The 10,000-nt window shown below is 39.3% G+C and overlaps 1 long non-coding RNA gene across 1 annotated transcript in view; it reads right to left on the bottom strand.

Moving 5' to 3' along the window:
- Positions 1-10,000, bottom strand: part of LOC118763279 — a 24,579-nt gene that overhangs the window by 12,023 nt on the left and 2,556 nt on the right. The window contains exon 2 of the long non-coding RNA XR_004999030.1: positions 9,276-9,280. This is a non-coding gene — a long non-coding RNA (uncharacterized LOC118763279). The remainder of the gene's footprint in view (positions 1-9,275; positions 9,281-10,000) is intronic.

Genomic DNA, 10,000 nt, shown 5'->3' with positions numbered 1-10,000 from the left:
CTAATTATTTTGCTTTATTTGGTTGGTTCAAATTCTAATCGTGAGCCATTCGAGGGTACGGTTTTATCCAAGGTTTTAGTATATCATACCATAGAGATATATTAGAAATAATCTCGTGTTAGATAACGAAAGACCTACAAATTGGTGACCCCGGACAAAGAGCATTGGTAGAAATAGATTCTATTGAGGTGGCTGGAATCGGTTAATGAAATGGCGCGAACCCAGTTGTAGTGATCCTATACAACGGCGCGCGCTCGCGCACCGTCCTTTTCTGTTTCGCGCGTGCGGGGTTGGTGCTTTCACCACCGGAAGAAGGACTTTTGCTGACGTGGCAGTTTAGCCGAGAGGCGAAGGGAGCGTGAACCTTAAAAGGGTCCGGAGAGATATAGCAGCAGCAGGCAGTGACTTGAGACGTGTAATTCTCTCTGTCCAGATATTTCCCATAGCAGCAGCGGCCGAAGACTTTTAACCAGGATTTGTTGCCGACCACATCATTTTCTCTCCCTATTCGGACGCCATCTTGGCAGTGTTGTTTTGCATTTGAACACTGTAAATTCTACAGCGATAAAGTTCGGCTCTGACACATCCATGCCAAGCGGAACCAGATATACCACTTATTTGTTACTGTCATAAGAGAATAAAGTAGATATATATTTTTTACGTTTGCGTCCTGTTGTTTCTGACTGGTAGAATTTGGATATTAAAGCAACGGTAATTTGTATGCACCACATGCACTCTAAAAGTGCATGAAGCTACTCGTTGCCGTTACACAGTCAGATTTGTGATTTCGACGTCAGTGAATAAGCTCCGTCTATCTTTTCACAACTTCGACAGAGGAAGACAATTTTTCATTCAACCGCGTGCTTCTATGCGGTTTTTCCTTTTCAGCTGCTATTTCTAACCGTGAAGATATCAGCTACGCTACAAATGGATTGAGAGAACAACGGAGATGAGTGTTTGGAGAATGATTTAAAGGTTATCTCAGTACGTTTTGCCAATCACATCATGGAAACTGGTAGTATCCGGTATACTGCATTCGATTCGTGCACTCGTCTTGTTCATTAGAACCGACTGCACGCTGAATGAGTGCATGCAAAACAGTTTCGTCGCCCTGCGCGCCTCTCGGACAGGCTCGGCTGACGGCACTTCTATGCCTGTAGAGTTTATGACGAAACAGTAATACCATACCCTCGCTCGGTGGCACTGCCAGGCCAGGGATTTCTCGAAGTTCTAGGGGTCCAATTCTGACCTATGTATGCTGTAGCTTGCTGTCGATAAATAAACAGCTATGGGATCCAATGCATTAATTTGCCCGGGGGCCTTTAATGCTAATAAGACGGTACAAAAGTCTATGACCGGTACAAAAGTCTATGACCGGCGAAAATTACTCTCCTTCAGAAAGACTATCAACTAATTAATTTTCCTTACGTTTACTGATATGCTCCAGCGTGGAGCTGGTTTAATGACATCATTTCCCCCTCGAGTGAAATTACTGACCGTTCTTTCCTTAATTGCCTCTCTTAATTAACCTTCTTTATTTCATTTAATGAATGTTAGCAGTAACTCTTACTAGCTTGTTATTGTTGTCTAGCTTTGAGTCGGCTTTGGTCGAGTAGACTTCTTGATTAAAAGCATTCACTACGATGAGCATTCTGCCAATTTCTCAGGCATAGTGTAACTTCGATGACACCATACAATGAGGGGTTTTTTTTTCCAAAGAAGGTGAGGACAAGAAAGGAAAAAAGACAAAAAACAAGAAAACAAAACATTTTACAGCAGTGTCAACACCAAGCGGTGTTTTGTCATAAGTAAACTTTTCAACTTCTAAAGACAAATTCTATCTATCTCTCCATCCATCTATGAAGTTAGCTACCCACCTATCACTCAATCAAGTCCTACCCATCCATTAATAGATGGATACATACATATAAAAAAAAACAAAAAAACATGAACAGATAAACAGACAAACAGCAGGTTGGGTGGATGGATGGACACAGATGCTTAAATAGTCAGACAGCAGAGAGCCACCATAAACAGCAGCGTCCCCAAGACAGTTCCCTGAGGTACTCCATTCTCTATTATCGTCTCCTTGGAGATGATTTCATTGGGTGCCACCACCTGGCTTGTCTTCTAAGAAGTCCTGTAACCACTCTCCCATGTTTCTTTCTATGTTGAGTTACGCGGAGAGAAAATTCTCTCTTATGGTAAAAAGGTGTAAAAACATCATATCTGTCCAGTGCTGCCCCTGTCGGATACCAGACTCATTTCTAGCTCTTCAGCCGTTATCAGTGGGAATTTTTAAAAAAATTATATTATTGCAACACAAAGATGATATGAAACAAAATTAAGGCGGCAAGTGAGCAGACTCGTTATCACAGCGGACAAATGCTTAACGGTATTTCGTCCGTCGTTAAGGTGGCGAGCTGGCAGAAACGTTAGCACGCCGGGCGAAATGCGTAGCCCTATTTCGTCTGCCGTTACGTTCTGAGCTCAAATTCCGCCGAGGTCGACTTCGCCTTTCATCCTTTCGGGGTCGATAAATTAAGTACCAGTTACGCACTGGGATCGATATATTCGACTTAATCCGTTTGTCTGTCCTTGTTTGTCCTCTCTGTGTTTAGCCCCTTGTGGGTAGTAAAGAAATAGATATTTCGTCCGTCATTATTTTCTGAGTTCAAATTCCGTCGTACTCGACTTTGCCTTTTATTCTTTCAGGGTCGTTTAAATAAGTACCAGTTAAGCACTGCGGTCGATGCAATCGACTTATCCCTCCCTCGAAGTGTTAGCCTTCTACTAAAATTTGAAACCAGTGTGAAATTAAATTAAAGTATATAGGCGCAGGCGTGGTTCTGTGGTTAAGAAACTCGCTTTGTAACTATGTTTTCGGTTTCAGTCTGTGCGGCACCTTGGGTAAGCGGCTTCTACTACAGCCCTGCCTGACCAACGCTTTATGAGTGTAATTGGTAAATGGAAAATAAGTGGAAGTCTGTCGTATACACACACACACATTTCATTTTTGTATCTGGTTTGCAAGATCCCTTATATGAATTCGTGTTTTGAAACAAATTTTGTTGTATCTGGGGAGGGTCAAAGTGCCTTAATATGACACACTCACCGGTTCAATTTCCACTTATTTATTTATTCCAGAAAGCTTTTGCTGCACTGCAACAACAACAAAAAAAAAAAGAAAAAGAAAAAGAAAAGAAAAGTAAAATAGGAATGCAGCTCCAATAATGGACAGAGTCAAAATCCTTCGATACGATCGCAAATGCAGCGACGACAAAATGCTTTCTGGAATAAATAAATAAATAAATAGATGAGTGGAAATCGAACCAGTGCGTGTGTTATATTGAGACATTATGACTCTCACCAGATACAACAATGTGTGTGTGTGTGTGAAGGCGTGTGGCTTAGTGGTTAGGGCATTCAACTCACGATTGTAAGGCCATGAGTTCAATTCTCGGCGACGCGTTATGTCCTTGAGTAAGACACTTTATTTCACATTGCTCCAGTTCATTTCAAAGAGCCAGCCTTGTCACACTGTGTCACGCTGAATCTCCCTGAGAACTACGTGAATTGCTCAGCCACGTTAATTTCACGAGCAAGCTGTTCCGTTGATCGTATCAGCTGGTACCCTCGTCGTCGTAACTGACGGAGGGCTCCTATATATATATATATATATATATATATATATATATATATATATATATGATCCAAGGAAGAGAGGGATGAAAACATCCAATCTTTCATTGGTTCCACAGTTAAATAACCAATTTTGCAGAGAAAAAAACTTTACATACATGGGTATTATTCAGTGGGTATATAATTTAAAATACGGATCTTTTCGATTTGAACGGCAGTTTTTAACATAATTTCTAGGTAACTAAAAAATTTTAAACTTCGTATACTGGTAGAATGTGTTTCTAAAACATCTTTTTCTCTTGGCTTTATTGAGAAAATTCTATAGTTTGTAAGATATTTGTTGTTTTTTTCTTAAATTTCTGCAATTTCAACCAATCAATGACGTCCATTGAGGTAAAAAAAACCATTCTGTGCCGTATGAATATGTCCCTAGTTTAAGAAACAGATTGGGTTTATTTACATTTAGGAAAAAAAAAATATACCCTTCCCTAACCCTAAAAGAGATTGAAATGCAATAGATCGATACAAGGGTCATAATTATGGGTGACAATTTCATATGACACCGCTAGAAAAAACTGCCGTTCAAACCGAAAAGATCCTAATATACATACACACACACACACATACATATATATATATATATATATATATATATATATATATATAATTTTAATCCAAACGGGAAACAAAAAAACAACAACAATGGAACAATTACAGTATTATTATAATAGGCGCTCAGGAAAAGGAATATATATATATATATTATATATATATATATATATATATATGTTGAATCGCTAGCTTCTGCACGCATTTTTTTCTCTCCTTGTTTCTTTTCTGTGTATCTTTCTGTTGAAGAGCGTAGGCTCAAAACGTAAAAGACTTGTTTTATTTATATTCCTGAGCGCCATATTAATACAATTGTTTGTTTGTACTCCACCTGCCTTCGTCTTTTGTTTATTTTCATAAAGCTTCCCGTTATGATCTGGTTCTTGACTGATGACAGAGCTTCGAAAGTCCCGTCTGTGTTTTTTGGTCGTCTTCTAAATGTTTTACGTTCTTGTCCCAGTTTGTGTTTTTTTAACTTTTACATATATATATATATATATATATATATATATATATATATATAATATATATATATATATATATATATATATATATTATATATATATATATATAATTTATATTACAAATAAGAAAATGGAGAAACACATTAGTTGGTTTATCAGCTTTAGGATATTAGAATGTTGACTTATTTAATTATCAAAGCTACAACCATAATAACATACATATATACAGTAAAAATTCAATACATTTAAGATAAGAATACAAATAGTTATTAAGAAAACATTAATATAAATTGTTTGAATCATTTAATGATTGTAACAATTTTAGAGTTTTAGATTTTAGAGTTTGATGTTTTAAATGCCTTTAACATAAAGGAAAAAGAGGATTTAAACGGTCCACAGTCACTATAGTAAGGGAGGACCATGAATTTCAGTTTCCAGTAGTTTTGTGATTGTAAGGGTTGTAGAAAAACCGTTACGTTTTGTAAGAGGAAGACAAAACGCAGAATGAAATTATTCGGAGTGCCTTGCACTTTTAAAAAGCAGTCGTTGTGGGCTTTAGAATCCTTTTACTCCGCGTGATAAGCACGTGGGGCTTTACGATCTCCTCCCTTTCTGTCTGTCTGTCTGTCTGTCTCTCTCTCTGTCTGTCTGTCTCTCTCTTTATCTCTCTATCTGTCTATCTCAATCTATCAACTTTATCGCTGCCTATCTACACAGACACATACACTGCATGCGAACACTGACAATGACAATTGGAAAATAACCAACACACGTTGGTTGTTTAGCTTGATCTTTTCCTTTTTTTCCTCCCCTTCCCATTTTCCGCTCTCCATTTTTTATTCTTAAGAAAACAATATTTTGAAAGGTCATATCAACTCTTAAACTCTTTCTTCTCCGAGCGTCAACCTCATAATTTCAGCAGTCGTGAACTGATACTCTCTCTTTTACTTGTTTCAGTCATTTTGACTGGGGCCATGCTGGAGCACTGCCTTTAGTCGAGCAAATCGACCCCAGGACTTATTCTTTGGAAGCCTGGTACTTATTCTATCGATCTCTTTTGGCGAACCGCTAGGTTACGGAGACGTAAGCACACCACCATCGGTTGTCAAGCGATGTTGGGGGGACGAACTCAGACACACAAACATACACACACACACATATATATATATACATATATACGATGGGCTTCTTTCAGTTTCCGTCTACCAAATCCACTCACAAGGCTTTGGTCGGCCCGAAGCTATAGTTGAAGACACTTGCCCAAGGTGCCACGCAGTGGGAATGAACCGGGAACCATATGGTTGGTAAGCAAGCTACTTACCATACAACCACTCCTGCGCCTATAATTTTTTTTTTTTATTTTGTTTTCGTTTCCTCTCCCTCTTTCGATACACATAAGGAAGGAAGCACTCCGTCGGTTACGACGACGAGGGTTCCGGTTGATCCGAATCAACGGAACAGCCTGCTCGTGAAATTAACGTGTAAGTGGCTGAGCACTCCACAGACACGTGTACCCTTAACGTAGTTCTCGGGGATATTCAGCGTGACACAGAGAGTGACAAGGCCGGCCCTTTGAAATACAGGTACAACAGAAACAGGAAGTAAGAGTGAGAGAAAGTTGTGGTGAAAGAGTACAGCAGGGATCACCACCACCCCCTGCCGGAGCCTCGTGGAGCTTTAGGTGTTTTCGCTCAATAAACATTCACAACGCCCGGTCTGGGAATCGAAACCGCGATCCTATGACCGCGAGTCCGCTGCCCTAACCACTGGGCCATTGCGCCTCCACATTTTCGATACACATATACCAGGGCCGGATTAAGACCCATCGAGGCCCATAAGCACTTAAAAGATTTTGGTGCCCTATGGAAGATTATGTAATTCAAAATATAAACAATAACAAACCATAAAATAAATTTTTATTTTTCTAAACGAAACAAAACAATAAGAGGGAAAATAATGTTTATTTTTGTATATTCCCACTTTATTTCTATTTGAAAAGTTTCCTCCTACTTTTTTGAATTGCAAAGTCTTTGATCAGATCCTCAAAATTAATTTTCATCAGCATTTATACTTAGTAGAGATTTTATAGTCATAGATAAAAGCGTCCCGAATAATATTTTAGTAAGTTTAAAGTGTAATGTTATGAATTGGCTCTGCCCCTCTGGCGAATCTGACATGTCATGTAATGTTATGGGTTTGTCTGCCCCTCTGGCTAATCTGACGTGTCATGTAATGTTATGGGTTTGTCTGCCCCTCTGGCGAATCTGACATGTCAGAGATTCGCCAGAGGGGCAGGGCAGACCCAATCCATAACATTACATGACATGTTAGAGATTCGCCAGAGGGGCAGGGCAGGGCCAATTCATAACATTACATGACAGGTCAGATTAGCCAGAGGGGCAGAAAAACCCATACCATTACATGACATGTCAGATTCGCCAGAGGGGCAGACCCAGCCCATAACATTACTTGACATGTCAGATTCGCAAGAGGGGTAGACCCAATCCATAACATTGCTTGACTTGTCAGATTCGCCAGAGGGGTTGGATCCCTCTGGCAAATCTGTGGCCCTGCCCCGGCAAAATTCCCTGACAGTGTCTTTTTGGCATTGAACTGATGAGCTTTGTGGAATTTCTGCCCATTTTTCATGCAACAATCAAAAGAATTCACCTTTAGCTTCAGGTTTCTGTCGAGTTTTTCATATAGCTCTATCTCATATACTCCAAAGATTTTCAATTGGGTTCATGTCAAGAGATTGGCTGGGCCAAGCAAGCTTTTTCATCCCATTTTCAGTCAGCTGTTGTTGATTCCTTTTCGCTGTATGGCATGGAGCCCTATCTTCCATGAATAAAAACTCATTTTTCCTTATGTTATTATGTGAATACATCGGAAGTAGTCCTTGCTTAGGTATTTCGATGAATTTTTCAGAGTTTATGGTTCCAACACATTCAATCAGCTCAGAACCACCATTGCTGGTGACAGCTCCCCATACCATTACAGAGATACTGCCATGTTTCACAGTTGGTTGGAGTTGTTTCAAATCAAATTCTTGATTGGGAAGCCTCAAGACCCAAACACATCTACTGTCTGAAAATAATGCAAATCTCGGTTCATCTGAAAAAATCAATCTATCCTAAAATGAAAAAATGAACTGGATTTTTCTGGCATCTCCTCATTTCTTTCTTTTCATGATAATTGGTTGAAGGAGAGGTTTTCTTCTAGCGGCTCTTCCATAATATCCAAGCTTATGCAGATATGTAACACACGTTCTTGGACTAACTTCTAGCTGTTTTGCAATATCAGAAGCCTTCAAACGGGGTTCGTTTTCCACAATTCTCTTCAAACAGTGAAGCTTCCTTTCCAAGGGCCCAGGTCAGCCGGGACGAGAATCTGTTGATTCTTTTCCTTGGCTTTTGAATTGCACTATAATTCTATTTACAGTAGCAAAAGGAATTTGAAGATTTTTGGCAATTTTTCACTGGCAAAGACCAGCCTCAGATTGCCCAACAATATGACCTGTTTGAAAATCTGACAGTTCTGCTGAATTTTTTGTGCATGGCATGGTTTCTCTTTGCAAATGTTTAATATAATGGCCCCTAGAATGAAAAAGAATAATTACATTGTATGTTTGTCTGTCTGAGTTTGTCCCCCACCATCGATTAACAACTGATGTTGGTGTGTTTATGTTTTCCGTACATTAGCGGTTCAGCAAGGGAGACTGATGGAATGAGTACTAGGCTTACAAGGAATAAGTCCTGGGGTTGATTTGTTCGACTAAAAAGCATGGCCACAGTCAAATGACTGAAAGAAGTAAAACAATAAAAGAACATATATACACAAGAGGTTCCTGACTTTAAGGGTGTCATGAAAGGTGTGGTTGGAGTCCCAACCTTCGGAGTTCTTTTGCAGGGATTGGAAGAATTGAAGGGCCACTGCAGTAAGCATGCGAGTCTGGGAATGGAATATGCTGATAAAATCTTAAGTAACTGATCCACCTGTGTTTCCTTCTGCCCAAAGCCAGGAACTTTTCAGTCCCCACCCTCGTATATATGTATATATATATATATATTATATATATATATATATATATATATATATATTATATATATATATATATATATATATATTATATATATATATATATATATATAATATATATATATATATACTAGGTTGTCCGGAAAGTTTGTGCCGATTTATAGTAGCTTACCTTTCGTCTTATTTTAGAACATGGTTGAGTCCATAAAATAGGATTTGACTACACCTCCATTTAGAGCACTATACACAGATACATGTAAACACTCACGTAGTTTTCCTTACTGTCATTACGTCAAATAAACTTGACCTGTCTTCTGAACTTAATATTAAAATAGAAAATTTTATGCAACAAACACAGTAATTAAGTTTTACTTTAAAATATTAAATGGTCAATTAAATTGCTAATTCAGGTGAGAACAGTCAATGGATTCTGTATGCTGACTGACAGCAAAATTTTCTTAACTTAGTCACTTTTCAGCATCCAGCTAACAACCAGGTTTCTAAGAACTAGGTCCAATTCACTATAGCTTGAGTGTGTGCCACTCAGGGCGGCCCTTCCATTTGCTGCACCTGGACCCCACAAAAAAAACATATATTCATTTCTACTATTGGCACAAGGCCTGAAACTTTTGGAGAGAGGGCTGGTCGATTAGATCAACCCAGTACACAATTGGTACTTAATTTATCAACCCTGAAAGGATGAAAGGCAGAGTTGACCTCGGTGGAATTTGAACTCAGAATGTAAAGACAGAAAAAAAAGACCGCTAAACATTTCGCCCAGTGTGCCAATGTTTCAGCCAGCTTGCCGCCTTTTTTTATTTACTTGTTTCAGTCATTTGACTGAGGCCATGCTGGAGCACCACCTTTAGTCGAACAAATCGAACACAGGACTTATTCTGTGTAAGCCTAGTACTTATTCTATCGGATCTCTCTTGCCAGACCGCTAAGTTATGGGAACATAAACACACCAACACACACACATATATACATACGATGGGCTTCTTTCAGTTTCCATCTACCAAATCCACTCACAAGGCTTTGGTCGGCCCGAGGCTATAGTAGAAGACACTTGCCCAAGGTGCCATGTAGTGGGACTGAACCCAGAACCATGTGGTTGGGAAGCAAGCTTTTTACCACACAGCCACTCTACCTACAGCAATAGTCTACAGCAGGATGAAAAGTGCCACCCACGCGGACTGCCCCCACCCCACCTCCACCAGCTACGCTAGTGACAGTAGGTTACTTTC

Source organism: Octopus sinensis, linkage group LG4, assembly GCF_006345805.1.
Source record: "Octopus sinensis linkage group LG4, ASM634580v1, whole genome shotgun sequence".
Classification (NCBI taxonomy): domain Eukaryota; kingdom Metazoa; phylum Mollusca; class Cephalopoda; order Octopoda; family Octopodidae; genus Octopus; species Octopus sinensis.
The sequence above is the reverse complement of the archived record's forward strand: the minus strand, read 5'-3'. Positions and strand labels throughout refer to the sequence as shown.